This window comes from Centruroides sculpturatus, unplaced genomic scaffold (genome assembly GCF_000671375.1).
Source record: "Centruroides sculpturatus isolate CEXI.00-Female unplaced genomic scaffold, Cexi_2.0 scaffold684, whole genome shotgun sequence".
NCBI lineage: Eukaryota > Metazoa > Arthropoda > Arachnida > Scorpiones > Buthidae > Centruroides > Centruroides sculpturatus.
The window spans coordinates 374,991-398,109 of record NW_019384832.1 but is presented as its reverse complement, the minus strand read 5'-3'; positions in this window follow the sequence as shown (position 1 = coordinate 398,109).

Here is a 23,119-nt window from a genome sequence, read left to right as displayed (position 1 = left end):
AATATAAATATAATTTTTATGGACGTTAAATAATAAATGGTTTTTAGTAGGTCTGCTGCTCGTGTAAACTCAACAGTTTGTGCATTGTCCGCTATTGGTCCAGATTCGACCAATCCTGTTTGCAACACAAGTCAGCAATGACATTTTTACCATGTTATACGAGTCTCTTTTAGTGTGTTATACGAACACAATTGCAATTTAATAGATATAATGTTAAAAATGAAAACTTTGACACTTCATACATTCAGTTTCCATATACAGTCGACCCCCTATAACACGGGTTCCTATAGTTCGGATTCCTATACAACGCAAAAAAATTGCAATGGTATCCGTACAAACATGGTAAAAAAAAACTCCTATAATTCAGTAAAACGTCATCGGGCAGCCAAACTACTTTTTGCCGTCCAGCGCCATGCTACGGAGGGTTTAGGCGAGTAAGTTGAGTTTACTATCGTCTGTACAGTATGTAAATTAGGTACTGTAAGTCTAATACAGCACTAATTTTATACATTTCTTGTGAAAGAAACATTTCTTATTCAACAGCCATAAAAATTATTTATATTAATGATGTCTCCAAAGTTCAACGAAGTTTTCGCAGAAAAATAACTTATCAGAAATCGCGGCCGCCATTTGGTGCACTGCTCTGCGACGAAAACAAGCTTAAGCAATGTCATAGTCAAACGGTGCGCACTCGGTAAGTAATCCTACAATTTTTTGTTTATAGCATAGTTTATACGGATTATTTCCAAAAAATTATACATGTTTTGGAAATGTTGAGTCGAATTATTCTAGGAATTGATTAATTTTATGGAAGAAAACCTTTCAAACAGCCATAGTTCGTAAACTTTACACATGTCGGGCTGTGATTGGCTGGACTTGTGAAAATGGATTCATAAAGAACGTAACGTATCTACCGTGTTGTCGGGGGTCGACTGTATAAACCATCTGAATGAAAAATATAAGACAAACTTAATAAATTTTCTATTTGTATAGTAGCAAAGCACAAAAACAGATTATTAGTAAAATTAATTATATCAGTTAAAGATCAAAAAATACAAGGGAATCGTTTGGAGATTGCAGGAGTGATTTATAAAATATTATGTAGGTGTCCTAGCCCAAAATGCTACATAGGAGAAACAGGAAGAAGAATGGAAAAAAGATAAAAAGAACATGAGGCGGCAGTACAATTAAAAAAATAAGAATCACCTTGGCACCAGCATTGTAGCATTTTTAATTGTAAAATTAATAGAAATAATGTTCAATAATGTGTCTTTTTACCAAGTTTTTAACATTACTGTATACTAAGTTATGCAAATGTGATAAATTTGAATACGGGTGTGGCTATAGATACATGCTGAAACAATATAGTCCATTATAAAAGAACTTCTGTTAAATGACGGTTGTATCTACTGGGCCAGTAAAAGGCAAAATGCATATGGATAAAAACGTAATAATAAATGCTTAGTATTTGATTGTTATTTTGTTTACTTGCCTTAAAGTTTCTACAGAGAGGGTACTTAAGTTATTGGATCCTTAATTACCCTCTCGTGGTCATGCCAGTGTTGCCAGCTAAAACACGCACACCAACAAAAATAATATTGGAGTAGCCTAAGACATAGCCAAAGATTGCAGCACCACAGTTCTAGCAGAAATTTAAATTTGCATACTGGAAAGCTTTCGGTTGATCAATATTCGGATAATCGATGCTCTACTGTATACCTTCCCACTAAATATGGCATATCAAGCTTTAAATTGGGTACAGTATTAAAGATCATTTCATTGCTCCCCTGTACCCCTGAAATTTTCAACTAAATTTATTGGGAATCCATCAACTTAACAGTGTGGTTTGATTACTGGCAATGGCAATACACTTGGATGACAAAACAGCAGAAGACATTTGAAAAAGATTGATGATTAATTTGAGAACTTTAAAATACTATAACACATGATTAATCTCTTTTTTATAGTTTTTTTTGGTTTTTTTAATACAATTACTAATATCATATAAATAAATGTTTTCTTTCCAAATGAAAAACCAACTTTTAATTCATCTTCTAATAATTCAGCAATCATTGTAATCTAACACTGTATTGGTCTTGTGTTGGATTACCAAGATTGTACTGCAATTTTTGTATGTGTGTACATGCATTTATTTTTGTCATCAAAAAAAACTTATTCTGATTATTTTTTAATTGCTTTTGGTTGGTTTTATTTTTGAATTGTGTTGTTTATTGGAAATACTTATAATTTTAAAGTTTCTTGTTTAAAACTTTTAACTCTTTCAAATTATATACTATGTGTTGAAAGTTATCAATGCTGATTAATATAATTATATATATTCAATAAGAAAATGAAAAAACAAGATATTAGCTGACTACTAATGCTGACTAACACTGGTTTTATTAATGGGAGTAAAGAAGTCCATTATTATGTTTTTTTTTTTATTTTTAGTAACAGTACTCTCCTATATGAACTGACACGTGTATTAATAATTTTAATATATTTTAGTATACTTGTAATTAACAATTTGATTTGAAAATAATCATTCAATTCATTAGAACCATTACTTTATAACAATTTTATCTTCTTTTTCAGTCGTGTCTGTGCAAATCATCATGGTTTAATTCGTAAATATGGGCTCAACATCTGCAGAAGATGCTTCAGGCAGTATGCTGCTGATATTGGCTTTAAAAAAGTAAATATTAACCATATTAGTAATTTTAAATGTTATATTAATTTATCACTAGAATAGATTTCATATTGAAATTATAATATTATGAATTATCTTAATGCATATTTCTTTCTCATAAACTTTCAAATGCACATGAACATCTTCCAATTGTTGCCCAAAAATTCCATCTTTGATATGAGTTGTAAGAACTGCCTACTTTCCATTGAAGGATATGATGTAGAGCAGTGTTTCCCAATGTAGGGCCAATTGGATTGTAAAGGAAGGCAATTCGAAAATAGACTCTTCCAGAGTTTAAGTTAACTGTATAGCCGTTGTATATGTTAGGGGGGCATAAGAATTTTAGAAAGGCTTAGGTGGGGCATAGCACAAAAAAGGTTGGGAAACACTGATTTAGAGTGATGTTGAGTCAGTGGTTGAATCTATGATGATCGGGCTAATTTTAGTTAGCATCACTTCCAACTAGTTTATGTTGGGCTGTAGAATTTCATGACCAAAGTAAAAAGGAAATGCGTGGATTAAGGATTAGCATTTGTAATCTGCTTTCTGAAATATTTGATGAAAAGAGAGATACAGAAAATAAATGAAATCTTTTTCTTACAACTCTTGAACTAGTAAAATGAATCAAGTGATCCAATACTGTTCTTTTCTCACCAAAAACAACTTGTATACTAAATGTGTAAAAATCACATGTCCATCTTGAGAATGAATAGTATTTTGCCATTTATGTGTGAATTGCTACATTGGCCCCTATGTTACATTTTATAATTATTCTCTTTACATAACTAACTAATATTATCTTTAAAATTCTTAGAATATTTTTTTACATAAGTTAACTATGGAATTTTAGATTCTAAAAATTAATCTGCATTTCACAGTATAAGAAGCACTATATCTCTGCATTAATTGGTGGTACATAAAAATAAAAAAAATACAGTGTGGTCACAGTTGTTTTGAGTGGTTTTAAAATATGATATAATTTAAGATTTAATTATTAGAGAAAAATGTGGTATTATGGAACCACCCCATTTCTAACTGATAATAAAGGCAAACTGTAGCTGATTGTGGCTGAACTGAACTAGGCAGACATCCATAGCAATGGGAAACTCCGTTTTAGTTCAGTTAAACGGTTGTCCGTATTTAATCAGCAAATTTGTTTTTTTCAAAAATCGCAAGTTTTGAATGCTAAATGAATTTAATTATTTTTAAAATATAAATCATCTAGTTGTAGGTTTACTGCTGCATGTATTCCGTTCCAGAGACTTAGGCGGTACATATTAATCTGTGTGATGTTCACGTTTTTTAAATTTTTGTCTTAACAGACATAAGTTAATTTGAGATGGTAATGCATGAAATACGGACCCCACTGATGCTTTTACAGTAATATGGAACTCAACTCCTCCGATCTCTCTCTTTGCAAGCAGACATTCGTCTGTAGCAATTTGTGAAAAAGACACTAGGTAGAAAGTCAATTCTTCCCGAGAATATCGAAAAAGAGCTGCTGGAATATATATTGTTGATGGAGGTCATATTTTTCTATTATAAAAGCATTTTTGCAATAAAATACATTGGAGTAAATAATTTTGTAATTATTTAACATTTTTTGTACTTTCCTATTTGTTTTTGGCTACATTAAAGCATTTTTTGAAAATATACAGTATGGTTCCATATTACCACCCGATTTTCTCTAAGCTTACTTTCTGACTTTTTGTACAAAAGCCTTCAAAAACCATACTTATAGTTACACTAGCAAAAAATCCAATTAGGAACATTTAGTTTAATAGTTACCATTACTTTTTGCACAAAAAATGTGGGTGTAGTTATGATACCTTGTTTACAATTCACTAAAATGTAATTGAGGTTCCATAATACAGTAGAGTCTCAAACTCTGCCTAATGTGGACTGAAGGGTGGCCGAGTTTGTGAAAATGCCAGGTTATCGGGAATGGGGTTAAAATAAATAAGTAAGAGAGTTTCCTCAGAAAATACTGTACTGTACTTGTATGTATTGTTTACTTGAGAATACAACAGAGAATAAACTGCCCAAATACCCTTAAACAAAGGAAAAGTACATACTTTATGAAGTCATAGAGCCTTTACTACATGAAAATGAAAATTAATGAATACACTGTGTACAGTAATTTACCTGATAAGACAGACCTCAGAAAAATATTTTGAGGCATAAAGCTGTCTATAATGAAAATTAATTAACTAAGGATTTTTTGCCCTGCCAGGGTGTGGCCGAGTTATCTGGACTGCCGGGTTGAGTGCCAAGTTTTCAAGACTCTACTGTACCACCTTCTCCTCTAATTATTCTTTTATTTAATGAGTTAATTTTTACTTGTGTAATAAGTTTTTTTTGCAATATTTAAAAAAAATTAAAAACTATAGCCAAAAACTAACATACAATTGTTAGTTTTTAGCTAAATTAAGGAAAAAATCAGTGAATGGCATTTGTATATCAATTACATTTCTACTATACAAGAAGCTTTCAGTTGATTAAAAAAATGCATACAGTAAGTCTTTGTTACAAATATTATTTGTCAATAAATTAGTTCTTTATACTTGACAAAATTTAAAAAAAAATTTTTAAGTTGATTATTTGGTTATTGTGCATTTAAGGAGGAAACTTCTGGAATTTTAATGTATTTCTACTTTTCAAAAATTCTCATTTCTGTACACATTGAAAATTACATTTGGGATAAAATCACATTCACACACAAAAATTAGTGAAATTCTGATATTTAATTTGCTATAATAATTAATTGATATTAATATTCTTGTTACAGACCTTTCTTATTTAAAAAACATTGTGAATTTTTGAAGTCAGAAAAGCTGTTTTTAATATGAAATGATCTGAGGAAACTTGTTCCCCTTAATGTTTCTCAACTTTACTTTTTAGTGAACTCCTAGAATAGAATTTAATTATTTTTTTTATAAATATGTATTTTAAAAATGCTGGAATAAAATGGCATGGTGTAAAGCACCACCATAAAGTGGTTGTGATATTTTCTGCTGAAGCAGCCTGAATGTGTTTCAGGCAATTGCATACAGAATATGTCTTTTAATGTTTTAATAACATTTCTTGGTGATAATTTTCAGTTTTTTTAATCTTGTTGGTATAGATTCAGTTTTATTAATCTTGTTGGTATAGATATTTTAAAGTTGGTATAGATTGAGAAGTTTAACTTGTAAAGAATTAAGAAGTTTTTCAAGAAAAAAAATTATATATTAAAAATTTTTAAAGGATTTTATACTGTATATTAATGTTGTTGCTCAAATTCTCTGGTACAAAAATTTATACATTATTCAGCACTGTTATAGTCACATAAAAGGTTGAAGACATTACATTTAGAATTGAAATATTAAACTTGTTTTAAAGAAATTTTGAAATTGTTTCAAGCCAGTTTTGACTTTTAAATTCTCTATGATGAAAATTAAAATTCAACTGACAATTTGAATCTAATTATACTGTATAAAGCCTGAATAGTATGGAATTAGTACAATTTATTTTATATTGCTAAAATAAATTTAAAAATTTATTAGCTTGAAATTTTCTGGATAAAATTGAAAATATTTTTAAATATATATATATGTTATTGCCAAATATTTAGAACAATTTGTCTTAAAATAGTTGGATAACTGGAAGTCATTTATTAGATATGATAATTCCACCAATTNGGATAAAATTGAAAATATTTATATATATATATATATGTTATTGCCAAATATTTAGAACAATTTGTCTTAAAATAGTTGGATAACTGGAAGTCATTTATTAGATATGATAATTCCACCAATTGCTTTTTATAGTTCTATTGATTGTAAATAGTTGAAATGCTAAACATTTCTATTATATGCTATATATAGTCATTGTTTTTTTAATAGTTGTAATTTAAATAAATTGCACGTTTGGTTATTTATGAGGTAATAATTTTTAATGTAAAAAATTTACATGTTTAGATATGAAATGACTTGATTTATATATATATAAATCTGTTAAAATTCAGTAAAAATGAAATATATTAATAAATTTAAATTAATTTGAATTTATTACTATTATAAATTTTCATTTGAAAAATTATTTCAGTTATAATTGCTTTTTATATTTAATTTTTTCTTAGCAATTCATAGATATTAACTTTAAAATCAGTTAAGCAATTAAAACTCTTATTATAATCTTAATACAAGGATTATTACTTTCTTATTGAGTTAAAAAAAAAAACAAAATCAATTTTATTTCCAATCAAAATTCAGTAATAATAAGAATAATTATTTCAATTTAATATTAAAATTTTAATAAGTGAAAAGTCTTTTACCTATTAAATTATATACAGCATTAATGTAATTGCAATTGTGTTGTTACAAATACTGAATTATTCAGTTTAGTTCTAATTTTAGAATTACACTTTTGATTCTATGTAAATAATATATATTCATCAGTTTTTATTCTAATTATCTATCAATTTTCTTTTCAGTTAGATTAATTATACAAGGATGGAGGAAGGAAATCATTTACAGAATGTAATTCACTGTAGAATAATTACTTTTCTGTGAAAAATAAACTTGATTTATATTAAAGTTGAATTTTATTATTATTTTTTCTTTTATTGTTTTGAATAATTTGTTTCATAAAAATTTATTTGAAAAGTAATTTTATTAACAACTAAGGTTAATTTTTACTTTTAATTATCTGCCACATTCTATTTTATTGTATTTCTTCGGATCACACTGAAGTAATAAAATGTCTTGAAAATAATAGGGCATCACTGATTTCATCCTACATGGAGTCTGAACAGATTTCTATCAAATGTAGAATAAGAAAATTTTTGGAAATGTTTTTAATTTGCTTTAAAACATTAAATGTATTTTTCCAGTAAATTAATAATTTTTTTGCACCAATAATTCTTGACAAACTATATTTTGTAAAACATGTGTTTAATGTGTTGCAAAATTGTAATTATTACAGATTGGAAATAAGTAAAACGAATGGATATATGTATGTAACATAATATATTTACAGTCGACCCCCTATAACACTCTTGATAATTCCGTTTTATATGAATTCCATGTTGTACGAGTCACTTAGATTTTACAAATACGTGAGCCATTCACAGCCCAGTACACATATTTGTAAAATCTAAGTGACTTGTACAACATGGAATTCATATAAAACGGAATTATCAACAGTGTTAGTGTTATACAAGTCGACCCGACTTGTATATAACATTATAGTAAAACCATTGAACTGGACTGTCATTTCCAGCAAACACCCCGTATAAACTAACTGTTTGATTTTAGGAGTGAAAAAATTTCATATACAGTATATCAATGTCGACCCTCGTGTGTCTAATCAAACTCAGCAGGTGTGCTGACCGACTTATTAAGTTCTACGAATCTTTGTCGCGTTGCCTGGTTTAATGTGGCTGGATAAGCAAGCCAGTGACTTCACCTGTTTCATTTGAAAGAGTTATTGAGCCGGTTTAGTGAAAAACATCAAAATTTGATGTAATGTGTTATGTAAAATTTGAATTTTGAATAAATTTATCGTAGCATTGATATTTAAATTCATGATTAAAGGTCTGATTTGTATGCACGTGCATGCCTTACCTCCTAAATGCTATGATGAAACCGTGATATATATGCGATCGGATCCAAGTGCTTCAAATTAAGGTTATCCGATAATACATCATTAAAGTTAGCAACGAGTTGCGTAATATTCACGGCTGTTAAGAGATTTTGAGGCTAATTTCACGAGCGTAATTTTACGTACTGTACGTCGTTTTTGACGGACGTCAAGGGATTGCAAAGACATGGGAGCGGTCAGATGGACGTGGTAACAATTCAAGGAAGTGCTAGGTCATCGTCGTTCCTGCCAAAGAATGTACTGTACCCGCGTATTTTTAAAAAAAATGCGCATTTATATGAGTAAAATGATCGTACAAATTAGTGAGGTTCCAGAACTGAGAAACTTTGTTTGAACTTTATAAAGACAAAACTAAGAAAAAAAAAAGGCCGATCAAAAAGACGTGCCCAATATTGCCTACGTCTTTTTTTAAATATTATACGCAATAAAAAGCAGTGCATAACAATACGAGATTTGTGTCGACTTATGATAAAACCGACTACTAATGTGCTCTGTGAAATGCGCGTTAGTAGTAGTAGTCAGACAAGCACATTAGTATAGCACTCATCTTACCACCGACTTGGTCAACATAAATCGAAAAAATAGTGTCCGTCCATTTTTCACGCTTATCTGACATTAGCCTAAAAACTTAATCACAATAAATAAATGAAATTGTGGCGCCATCTGTTATGAGATTTCGTTATAAAAAATTAAGCGTTTTATAATTAAGAGTTAACCCTCTTAATTATAAAACGCTTAATTTTTATAACAAAATATCATAACAGATGGCGCCACAATTTCATTTATTTATTATGAGTTTGATGATGAGTATGAGATGATGGTTAAGATGAGTTTGGAAAAAAATTAAATGCTAACAATAAGTAAAAAGTCCGACCCTACATGTGACTACCCTCTATATATCTTCCATGACCTTTCACCAATATTTAATAGCATCAATACCTCTTATACACAATGTATCATGACAAAATTTCGTTTCTTAATCTTTGCTTCAAGATATTGAATGAAATAGACGCCTACACAGGCAGAATGATTCGCTTTTTTGGGGGTTCAAAATGTCTCAAAACGTGGATATTGTAAAAAATAAGCTCGGAAGATCAAATTTGACACGATTTCAATATTTTCCATTGTTACGTATACATAACAGCCGGAAAAGTAACGCTCACGTTTATGATTTTTACTGAAGATTTAATCATTTTCAGGATAAGTGCTTCGTAAACTTTACAGCTTGTTTGTATGATTACATCATTCGAAAAATAGCATGCACATGGTCCATTTTTGCTATTTGCACTGCTCGTACACTATAGTTTACATAAGAAATGCGACTCCACCATTCGGGGCAGACTCGAGTTTCTGGCACCCTCTTACTACTACACTCTGCATCTAATAACCTTCACACTGATATGCGATTAGATCAGGGGTGGCCAAACCGTGGCGCATGCGCCAAACTTGGCGCATTGGACGATTACAAGTGGCGCTTTAGTCAGTTCTGAGCAACATTGCCAGATTTGGCTTCTTTGCAATTAAGAATATTACATAGAAAATTAATTTTTTATAGTCTGTCTTGGCAAGTTCATTTGTTGCACAATTCGTTGCAATCAACTTTACAGATAAAATGAGTGTTCTCCACATAGTAAATTACACTGTATGCATGTATGTTTATTTTCGATCAGTGCATAGGCGTCTAAATGACAGTGCTACCGTCCGGACAGTCCACGAGTCGGTTGGACTGCTACACCTGTTGACCTTTTTTTTTTTTTTTTTTTTCTTCTACGATTCACGATACATTCGCAATCGTGTATGCCACTAATGTCAAATGGGACTATTTTGTACGGGTAACTACACCACCACCGCATTTTTTATTAATTTTTTTTTCACACAACTGAATTTTGATCTTTTAAATTGAAATACCTGATTAAAGGGTGGCGAAATTTTTCTCCGCCCCGGGCGGCTAACACCCACGGTACGCCACTGCGCATCTGAACTCGTCTATCAAAAAATTGGCGCATGGTATGCAAAAGGTTGGCCACCCCTGGATTAGATCTTGATGTGTATACATCTGTAGTATGTCTAATTAAAATAACTGATGCCGTCTGTGACGCCTCTAAATTTTTTTGCTGTAGGTAACTGTCTAGTGTGCTTGTAGCTCGGACCGCCCCTTCTTCCATTCAATCAAATTATCAAAATCCTTGCATTAACTGGATTAAGATTATTGAAAATGTTTTCGCATGTAAGTTATTTCTAAAGTTTAACACTTTGATCGGTATAACGACTTATATTTTTTCATCACGTGAGTTGCGTGAAGGTGAATAACAAACTGAAAAATGGCTGCTTTAGCTCCTCAACCTTTTAATTTTTTTGTTTAATTTAAAAAATAAATAAAATATCTCGGAGCAGTCACCGCCACGTTTCGTAGAAGTCTTTTTGCATTGGTATACCGGAGGGAATGGACGAGGTGGAATATGCCGAAGCCGAATCAAACGTGAATGATTAGCTTCCGAATGAAGAAGCTACTCCATAAGGAGAGTTTGACGAAGAGGAAGCTCGGGATGCCTAAGATTTATTAATACTGACATAAAGAAAATGAATTTAGAAGCAGCACAATACGGAGAAAGACAACGGGCGAATAAATAAAGACAAAGAAGGAATGAGACATATGAACAGAGAGAAAAAGGACGGAATTATCAGGGAAAAAGTAAGTATCATAAGTGTTTGGATTTTTTAGTCAGTAGTGTATATCAAATGTATATTCTTTTGATTAATTTATGAGGAAGTTGTATACCATTGACTTTGTTATTATAAATATAAAAAGAGGACATCTATGCCTCACTAAAATTATCATCATTAACTCATTTATTCCCCAAAAGTGGACTAATACATTTAAAAAAAAACCACTCAAATATCTATTTTTGCTATATCACATTTAAATGGCTTAACAATCCACGATGGCAAATCCAAGTTTAAAGATCTTTAAATCGAACCTTATACGAGACCTTTAAAGGGAATATTTATTTCTTCTTTCAATTTTTAAAGAACTTTATAAAATAAATACATTCATAAAAAATGAAATTTCTGTATTCCTTTGACTTCGTCTGTCTCTGTTCGTGTGAATCTTCCATATTTTCAGCCAATGTGGTCCAACGGGGTCTTTAGGGGGTCGACGAACTAATTGTGGTCAACTTGGAGTCGATTAAATATGATTTATATTATTGTATACTGGCACAATGAAGTGACTTTTCTTCAACACTGGGCAAGTTTCAATCTTTATTCAGTAGTTGACAGTGTGACAGAAAAGGCTTATGAGATACGCTTGAAAGAACAGATAAGAATGGCACGACTTTAAGTAATCTGTAATTTTTAGATTTTAAATATGTAAAGTTTATTAATTATTTTATCCAAGTAGTAATAATTAAGATAACAAATTATGTTATTGTAAAAATAAAACGGAATTTATGGTGAAACGTTATGTAAACCTATGAGTCGTCTGGTGTTCTACTGTATATTTGGTGTTTGTATCGAATTGAGGTATGTTTCACAAAAAATTTTTTGTACGTTTTTTGGTTTTTTATTTGTGTTCGGTTGTATCCATATAATGTTTTCTGAATAAAGATTGAAACTTGCCCAGTGTTGAAGAAAAGTCACTTCATTGTGCCAGTATACAATACATAAATACAACACGGTTTCGACAACAACAACAAATGATTTATATTATATTTAATTTTATTGAATAAAATCATTTGCTTAACTAAATTCATTGATTTTAACACTAGTAGCCCGGGACGCCCCCTAGTGGGCGTTCTTTACAAATTTCCATGAGGCACGGTTCCTTTGACTTTTTTGTTCCTATCAATATGCTCTACAGCTCCGTTAAAGTCCCAATGGTAAGATTTACCCTCCGAATGAAGGGGTGGCAACCCCAAATTGTAGCCCCCTGTGCGAACAATAAAGTCAGAGGAACCATGCCCTTAAGGCTGGTATACACGGTAAGGAAATCCTTTGAGGATTAACCGTGATTTTTTTTTCTATCTATCCATTTTTAAATAAAAATAATTCTTTATACGTTGGGAGATATTTTAATAAGTTTTGTAAATTACTATGTTCGATCCAGCCAGTTATATCCGAGTTTTTTTCGTCTGTTAAGCACATCCTTTGAGGATTTCCTTACCGTGTATACCAGCCTTTACTCGCGACCCCTCGGGAAGGGTCGCGCGTAAGGGTTTGGTTCATTAGACATTTATTGTTCGCACAGAGGGGTGTCGCCACCCCTTCATTCGGAGGGTAAATCTTACCGTCCCAATCGCATCATACAGATCTATATTTCTACCTATTTAAACATTCTATAAATACTTTAAAATAGTTTAATTTGTTTATTTACCTTCTCTTGTAAACCTCGATTTTAAATGTATCCGCCATTTTTTTCAACAAATTTCCCGTGAGTCAATGCGTGACGTTCAATGAGTCACGGGATGTTGTAAACGTGCGGCGCAAGGTTAATCAAGGCATATAATAATTATTTATACCATTCCGTGGTATAAATAATAAATTCCTATTACAAATAAAAATAATTTATTGTTAATTTAAAATCATCGCTAGGGCGCCTCTAGTGCCCGTTTTTGGCATACCGTTACCAAGACGGACAGATACCCATTCAATGGGTTATATACAGCGTTGCCATTCCTAGTACAGTGCATTTGTACTTTTCGGGTACATTTTGCCCTTTCGAGTAAATCGAAAGTACACTTACATTTTTAGTACATTTTGAGTACATTATAATATTTCAGTCCTATTTATGGTACAAAATAATATTTCATGCCTTCAACGGTACCAGGATATTCTGTTAGAGCAGAAACAAATAGGATTCAATTATTTCCTTGGTTTTTAAAAAGATTAATAAGATTCTATTACCGACTTATAAATACAGATGATGAGAATATAAAATTTTTACACAAAATATGTTTCATTCTAATGTTCTCAATGCTACCATAGATACTTGGCAATACAAATTCAATAAAATACTTCAAACATATGGAATCTCAAGTGTTTTATTAGATAAATCTGACATAAATTGGAATAACGCCTATACACTACTGATAGAATCGGCCATATCGCAATCAATAACCCAGGATCAAAACTCAATATTGCAATCGGCTTATTACCCATAGTATTCTCAGATTTTAAAACTTCCTTCTGATTCCAGATTTATTATAACTGAAATAAATATGAATATTAAACGATTATTATTACAACTTCGTCTAAATAAATATTTCTTGTTGGTTAATTAATAATACATACATAAATTGTTCTAAAAAAAGTGCTATTGGTGTAAATCGGAAAACTTTTCTATTCTTCATCTGTTGAAAGACTGAACAACAATTAAAAAATTTCGTCAGAAATATCAAATAACAGAAATACTTGGCATGAAACATGATCTAAATTATATGGTAAGAATTGGAGAGTTATTAAAAAATGATATGTATAAACTACATAACTTTTTCACCCATATTACTAATATATTTGATAATGATGTTACGAATTAATATTTAGCTAATGATATGCAACAAGCTACTACGGATTTTCATGTATAAAATAACCCCTCTGTAACAAGGACCTTTCCTTAGTACAATAAAAACTTTGATTGATATTTCATGCCTTAACGAAAAAATGGGAAAAAATTAGTTTAATAAAGTCTCACTAGTGTCACTGCTTGCTAATTTGATTTACCGAATCACAACATACACATGGTGTATGTCGGTCGACATCAACAACATACAGATAGTTGCACGTGCAAATGTTTATGACTCAGTGGTCCTCTTTCACACGTTTCAGTCGTCTACACATTCTCATGAGGACCTTGACAAAATTTTCACGCCACGTGGTCCAAACAATTCAACTCTGTCAAACAAAAACAATGGACAGATAAGAAAATCAATGATTTTAAACTTTTGTCATCAATAATATCAAAATAGCCGTTAAGTCGAATTACTGTATTACGCAAAATAGTTTTGAAATTGTACACAGTACAAATAATATAAATACTTTTATATTATTTTCTACCACTATAATTTAATCCTTAATGAACTTCAATTTTGGTAATCTTGGTAAAAGAAATAACTTTTTTTAATTTGAATCTGTCCACGCAAATTTATATTTCATTTTATCCATCACTATAATAATTTTAAAAAATCAATTTTTAATATTATGTTTAACAAAAAACCATAGAAACTATTTTCATAAAATCTTTTTATGAAATGTTTAATTTTAAAGTACAGTGGAGCATCGATTATCCGACCCCCGATTAACCGTCACTTCGGTTAACCGACCGTTCTAGTCGGAAAATTTCAAATGTCCTCTAGTGATGTGGCACTACAATATTTGGCTATGTCTTGGCTATTTTAATATTATTTTTGTTAAATTTTTGTGTGTTTTAGCTGGCAAATGGTCGAGCTGGACCATTGAAGGGAGGCCAGTATTTAAACGAGACTTAATTATAATAAAATAAAATTGAAGACAAAACTGTCCAAAAAGGATCACCATTTATTACTTGTGTTCCAAGAGACTTAATTAATTTTCTAATTATGAGTGGTTGTTTGTTTTGTGAGCAATAAAATAATTTTAAAATAATTTATAACGATACAATAACGACTATTATTATTTTTAAAAAACTTTTGTTAGGCTTAACATCGATGAAAATTCAACGCGAAGTTGGTTAATAGCGATATACTAATTATATGAGATATACTAATATACTTTTCGGTTATCCGATTTTTCAGTTATCCGACCAACCTGAGTCCCCAATTGAGTCGGATAATCGATGCTCTACTGTATTCATATTTAAATTAACAAAGTATGAATTTGAAATAAGCACAAAAATTGAGTATGATGGTATATTAATATTAAAAGTAACCAGCCATAGAAATAGTACATTTTGAAGGAAAATAGTACATTTTTTGAAGGAGCTTCAGTACGTTTTGAAATTTCATTGTGGCAACGCTGGTTATATATATAGATTTTCATATTGTTCAAAAGCCTCGTTGAGTGTTTTTGTGCAGCTAGCAAGTTTTACAATGTCAGGTCCTTTAGGCCACCCACTGTTCACATGAACACTACATGACCATCACATGCCATCTCTTGTTTCGGTGAAGAGTTCTAGTATAAATTTAGAGTGCAACTAGTAAAATGAAAAATTTAAACAAACATTAGTTTTATATTTATTTTATGGTAGATAAGTTTATAAAAATATATTAATTTTTGCGAATAATCTTGTAAGTTTATATATTTATATAAATAATAATTATTTGTCAGATGTGATTGATTCATTAATTTTATTTTCTTTTAAGGAATTTAATAAACATATTAGTATCAAAAAGTAGTAAAAAGAATATGGGTTTATTCCTAAGCCAGGAAATAATATAATGTCTCAGCTGTAAAAAAAAAAAAAAAAAACATTTACTAACGATGCCATGAAGCCATCCAAAATGGAAGAGCACATTAAAAGACTGTATTCTAATAAAAAAGACATTATTTTAAAATAAAAATTTCTTTTCCATTCAAAAGTAGAACTTAAGTAATGTTTTACTTGCCCTTTTTACTGATTTTTTCCGCTGAAAAAAATTAAGTATTAAAAAGAATAAGAAATTTTGTGTTGATGACTAAAAAAACAAGTTGAAAATTTTACTTGTACGTAGATTACCCTTCCATATGAATTAAAATCTAAATTTAACACTGTTTATATATACACGAATCATTTTAGAATTATAGTAATAACTGTTTGAAAGGGAGGTCGATGCTTAAAAAAGGTTGGAGATTCCTATTGTTCCAAGGAACCGTTTACCTTAACGGTTTCTCGGAACAATTGGAGACAACTTTAGAGACAAATCGGAGCAACTTTGTGCCCACAGGGCGGAAAAAAAGTAAAAAAAAATATGCAGAGAGCATACATGCGATCACTCAATTTAACAGCACCAGACTTTTTGGGGGGGTTAGATGAAGAACCGGTTGCATGTCAATAAATCCCCAACTATCCCACATTTCAAACGGGACATTCCAATTTTCAACGCTGACTCAGCGCTGATCTCAACATTCGTTAAAATTCGTTCCTTTTTTCAACATTGAGGTAGCGCTGTTGTCAGCGTTGACTCAACCCACTCAGCACTCAACAGATATGTTGACTGCTACTTTCCAATGAATTGTGGGTAATTGGTAAGACATTTGAATGGAATCCATGTTGCTGAGAATGGAATTATGGGAACTAAGCACTTCGTACTCGAGTTGGAACGTCGTTGATGACGTCAAATTGTTGACTTCAACACTCGCGTTGAAAAGTGGAATGTCCCGAAAGTTAGCATTCCGGAAGAAATTCCAGCGCGAGATACGTTAATATTCCATGAAAGCTCTCGTGCTTGTGAAGTGAAAAACAAGGTTCATTTACGCGGCCTTTCTTTCATACTTGTTAATTTTAAAAAGTTTTATTTTCTATACTTTAGTACTGTACATAAAATTAAAAAAAAATACAAATGTTTTATAAACAAAAAAATAATTAATTTTTAATCGGTAAAGCAACTTATGGACCACCCTATATATATAGAAGCATAGTTTTTATAAATAAAATTTTAAAATTTTGGCCAATAAATTGCTCGAATTAATTATATAAATTAGAAATTTGTCTTATTAATTTAAAGTAAGTGTAGTTAACCACAATATTTATATTAATAACATTTTAAATATATAGCTACACAAACGTGATTTAGCAGTAAATTAATTGATATTTGTTTTAGTTGTTTCGTATTTGTTTACTCAATCCGTCATTACGACGATAAATTTTAAAATAGAAAAACAAGAACATAATCTTTTCGAGACGATTCATCATCATAAATTCTTTGACTTTTCATTTTTGTAATAAATAACATTTGTAATTCTAAAATAATCAACATCTTAAGAAAAATTAATTTGTTTCCATTTATCAAATGTTTCTTGGCATTTATATCATCTCAACGTTTTTATTTTTAATTTCAGATTAGGTAAATAAATCATTTTATATGTTATAAAAATAACTTTCTTGAAAGACTAAAAACATGCTTTTCTATTTTAGAGACTACCGATAAATGTCGTGATATATTTTATTTTAAAATAAAGTTTATATTATTACTATTATAGTTAGTGAAGCCTGACATCATGTTTAAATTTTTCTCTGAATTCTGCTTGTTAATGCTCTCAAATATTTAATTATCTTTATATTCAAAACGTTTTCAGCTTCTTTTGAGTCAAAACAAAAAGCCTGCTTATTAGTTTTTTTTTAAATTTTTGCTTGTTATGACATACTATTTTAATTTTTAACCATGCCTAGTAGCTTCAATAACTGCATTATGTGCAACGGAATTGTGCAAATTGGGCAAGGATACAAACGAGTACGAACTATGCAAATATGAAGTTTTTCTTCATAAGCCTGATTATTAAAGCCAAACGAACTGCCGAATTATCGGGCTGTAAGCTTGATTCCGCTATTAAAGCAGCCGAGCTAGACAAATCAAGAATACTATTCGGCAAAAGAAGTACTGTAACGCATCTCGAAAACGAACTAGAAATCTTCCGGGCCACGGGTGAAAAAACACATAACATCCGTCTTCTCTTAAATGCATTAATTAAAGATGATTCCACCCACATTAATTGAATCGAAAAGGGCATTCTCGGTAGCGGGACTTTTCATTACTAAAATAGGAACCAAATTGAGTGATCGGAGTATCGCCCATCTTTGTTTTTTAAAATCTTATTATAAAAATTTACAATAATATACAATAATAGTTTGTATTATGTTTTATTTAAAAAATGTTTGATGTAGTTCATTTTTTCCCTTTAAATTTTCAACTCAATTCAAAGGCATTTTTGTTGTAAGCAATTTCCAACAAACTTTAATAAATTTTTTCTATTTGTGAAAATTTCTACATAATATATACGTAATTTTTAATATATATTTTACATAGCTTTATTAATTTAATATTATAATTTTGGAGGTTGCAGAACGTATTAAATTACTTTAAAAAATGAAAAATAATTATACCATTCGATTTCAAGGTAATTAATTATATCCCGGAAAACAATTCACTTTTTTTCGAAACCGGGACAAGCAAAGGACCGGAAAATGAGAAACATTAGTTTGTATATTAGGAAGATTTATGCTATTAAATTTTGTTGTTATAGTTCGGGGTGTGGAGGGATAGAGGGGGGGATCACTTGTCATATCTCGAGAGGAATCGAACTTATTGAAGATTTTACTCATTATTACCATTTAGAATTGTTTTTATTTACAAAACTCATTTCTATCTTTAAAATTAAGCTTTTTGTCATTTTATAATAATTAATAATACAAAAAGTATTTTAAATAAAATTTTGTAAAATATAGCACCATACACAAGTTTAAATGTTTTTTCAGAGAAATTTGATCAATTCCTTGCATGAATTTTTAAGATATTATAATTTTTAATATACCAAATAGGTTATATTCGATGCATTAGAATTTCTAAAATATTGTGAAAATTATAATAAAAACCACTTTAATAATATTTTTCAATATAAAGGCAAATTCATTCTAAAAGGATTTCTTAATTAAAAAGTCATATTTTAATTCGTATATGTCTAAAACTATACATGAAAAACTATTTTTGTTCAAATAAATAATATTAGACTACAGATTAAAATAATATGCTTCTAAATAACAAAAGCACTTTTGTTTTTACTATTTAAGACTCGTATTTTCTGTATATGAATTAAAAATTGCTATTCAGGAAGGATAGAGGTAGAAATTCTCGCATTATGCGCTTAAATGGGGCCCTTTAAGAGGAAGCTCGACGCTTTTCTATATCGTTACTCTGCGGAACCAAAATTATTTTTAAAATTTGATTCATTTATGTGAATTTTATTTCTGGAAAATTTAATTTTGATCTTTATACTTTATTAATTTTATCATTGCAGTATTTTCTTTTTTCTTTTTAATTCTCTTATAATACAGGCGGATGACCAAGACGTAAAAGATGTATTGGCGCCTAGGAATTCAACTCCCAGTCAGGATATGCTCAGAAACTTTCATAGACAGTAATTTAGATTTATCTGGTTCTAATCGTCCGACCGCTTTTATTATGAGCCTAAGTAATCTACAGTAGGTGTGCAAAAGAGGTATGCAGCGCGGAGAGGAATTAAAAGCACAATTCCTTCATACAACGTGAAATAAATGTTAACGTTTATATCTTTTTATAGTTTGTTTATTTCTATTGATATTTATGTGATAATTTCGTCACTGTTCAGATTTTTACGGTGTTGCAAATAAGAATAGTGTTCTTGATGTTAATATGAGGTTGTTTTTCGTTCCAAATCATCTATAAAGAGAAATCTGTGCTCGCGAGAGTTTTGGAGTTTAACCCTCATTTGGAAAGAATTAAAAAATTAAAAAGTATATTGTAGGCCTACATAACTTATGTTTATTTTATATCTGTTAAGTTCCTCTTTACTCGGTATTCAGGGCTGGATTTACACTTGTGACCCTAAGCTATAATAAGATAAGAGGCCCTTTCTCTCCTTAAAATAATGATACGTGTAATGATTCGCTTTTATCTTATTATTCATAAACATATTGGCAATCTAAGATCGCGTCACAGTTTGACGAATTAATATTCATTTTACTTTAAATATGTTAATATTTATTGATTAAATTTTGACTGTAACACGAATCAAGATTATGGATACAGATGTAAATTAAATAAGATTTACACGATTTACACTAAATATTCATGTTAATTTTCTCGAATAAATGTAGTACTTTCATGTAATTAAATCAAGATGGGTTATTTCATAAATTTTCATGTATAGTAAATTGGTAATGCCTTATTAATTTATTTAAATATAATTTTGAACAGAGAAATTATATTTAGACATTTTAAAGAATTTTTAATCAAACGTATGAAATAAACTGTTCAAAAAAGATTGAAATGTCGCGTATTTCATACCATACACTGAAAAATTTAAACATAATTTTCAGTATTATCATTTGCCTTTATACAGAAAAAAATTACTGTAATTAATTGTATATTTATGATATATATTGATACAATCANTACTAAAAATTTAAATTATTTGTAAAATTATTTATTTAAAAGTAGTAATAAAAAAGAAACAGTATAAAAAAATGTATATTATTAGTGTATTATATATATATTTTTTAATCAATTTGATTATTTGTAGATTATGTAGTTTTGTATTTATGTATATATTTTTGATTTAAAACAGTACTTTGAAATAATTTAACATAATTTACAAAATTTATTTGTAAATTTATTTGTAAACTCCTGTTTACCATGCAGATGCATTGCCAGTTACCTGGATCTTCCAGGTATAGTTGCTTTGCTTCTAGAACTATTAATTTAGATATAACCATACTGGTTACTCTAGTAATTGTTTGGCATTAATCTGAAAATTGGGTTAACAGATGTTTATATTTATATAAACCATTGCCATAGTTTTCAGTAAACTTTTATAATGTTACTTTTTTACTATGAAATTTTGCTGTTCTTTAGTTCATTTATTAGAAAATTTAATTTAATAATAATAAGCTAACATTACATTTTGGAGTTGGTGACATGTAATGAGTCAGTCAGGTGCCACCAACTCTCATTTCATCCAAATCTTATACTGTTTCCTGCATATCCTTTTTAGTTTGATCACTCAATTTACTGTATTGAAAAATTAATTTTTCTTACACTATAAAATGTGATATCAACTGCTATCATCTGTATTATTGCACATATTAGGCTATATATTTATAGTTTATGCATTTTGTAATCATTTGTGCATTTGGATTACCTATATCTAATAAATTAACTATCATCATACATATTTGATCTACAGTATTTAATATTACTGTATATAAGTAACTGAACTATTTGTTCTGTTATTTCACATTATTTTCCATAATTCAAAATGTCTTAAAATATATTATAAATTTATAAATACAACCTAATGACTTATTGAACAAAGCAATGACTTTCAAATAACATGAATAATTATGATCTCTGACCCATAGTAATTTTTATGAATTGAGGCAATTTCCATTAAATAAATTATTTAGAATGTCTCAAGATAATTTAGCTGTGTTCATGTATAATTTACAGTTTAAGAAATATTCTTTGAATATATTAATATCTATTTGAAATCTATACATTTAGAGTATGATGATAAAAATAGGTTAAAAATGTAAAGTCTACATTATTAGGATAAATGACTTTTAAATTCATTTAATCAAACTGTTTATTTCATTAATTATTCCTCATCATCTGCTTAGTGCAAAAATTGAAATATTTAAATTGGAAATTGCATTGTAATGAATTATAGAACAAAAAATGTAACTCATAATCCTATTTGATGCTTGCCTAGGAAGTTGTTTTACTGATTAATATTCATTTTGCCACTTGTTCCTATTTGCTTGCATTGATTATCTAGTATATTTGCTCTAATATGACATACATTCAAATATGATTCATGTTTCAGATAGATCAATAAACTTTTATATATGGAATAAAATAAAAATTTATAAAAATATAAATGTAACAAAAATATTGTTGTTTTGCAGGATATTAACACTAATGTTAATTCAGTAATGTTAATCAATAAACAAAAACAAAGCATCTTTTTAGTTGTTGTTTAGCTTAAAACATGGTAATATAAAAGTTGAATGATTAACTTTATTATACAATCATATCAAAATCAGGGTCAAGATTTCAGGAAAATATTAGATTCAAGCAACGTGACATTTAAAGAATAAATGTTTTGTTAAAACAAACACTTATTTGAATAAATAAAATAATAATACATATAAGCATAAGTACCTGTGCTCGTTTCTACACTGATTAACTCGAAGATGAAAATGATTATTAGCCTGTAAATCAGCTTTCCAAGCAAACAATAAGTGATATGCATGGAAAGTGTTAAGCAGGAGTATTAATCAGAAATAATGAAATATTTTGATCCTTATATGAAATATAGTTTTAATTGTTACTACACATATATAAAAAATTTTTCAGCTAATTTATTAAATTAAACTTATTTAATATTGTATAAATATGGCATATGAAAATTTGCAGTATAGTCAAATTCATACATTTAAATCTGCTAAATTTATTAAAAATTGAATAATCTTTAATCTAGTGTAAAAACAATTCTGAAATATTTTAGAATTGTGAATTAACTTGTCTGGAAGTTTCAACAGTTAAACTAATTTTAGGCCTTATATTAATATTATATTTATAAACAGAATTTAATATATAGACTAGTTGTTTAGGACCTCAAGCAATGCTTAGTTTGCTTATAAGATAATCCACCACTGATTCAGCTTCAAAAATAAATAATGAAAATGTTTTGATTTTGTTTCTCATGTGTTATATTTTTAAAATAATTTTTTTTTCATAATTTACTTATGGTTACATGTGTTAAGTTTTATGATAGGAGTACCTGCTAGGAGTCTAGAGATTTGATAATTTTATTTTATTGGAAAACATCAAATTAATTTAAAGAATATTACTACTTATCTGTAAAAATGTTTTCTAAACAATTTAATATAAAAGTTAATGAATGAAATTACTAAAAATTTAAATTATTTGTAAAATTATTTATTTAAAAGTAGTAATAAAAAAGAAACAGTATAAAAAAATGTATATTATTAGTGTATTATATATATATTTTTTAATCAATTTGATTATTTGTAGATTATGTAGTTTTGTATTTATGTATATATTTTTGATTTAAAAC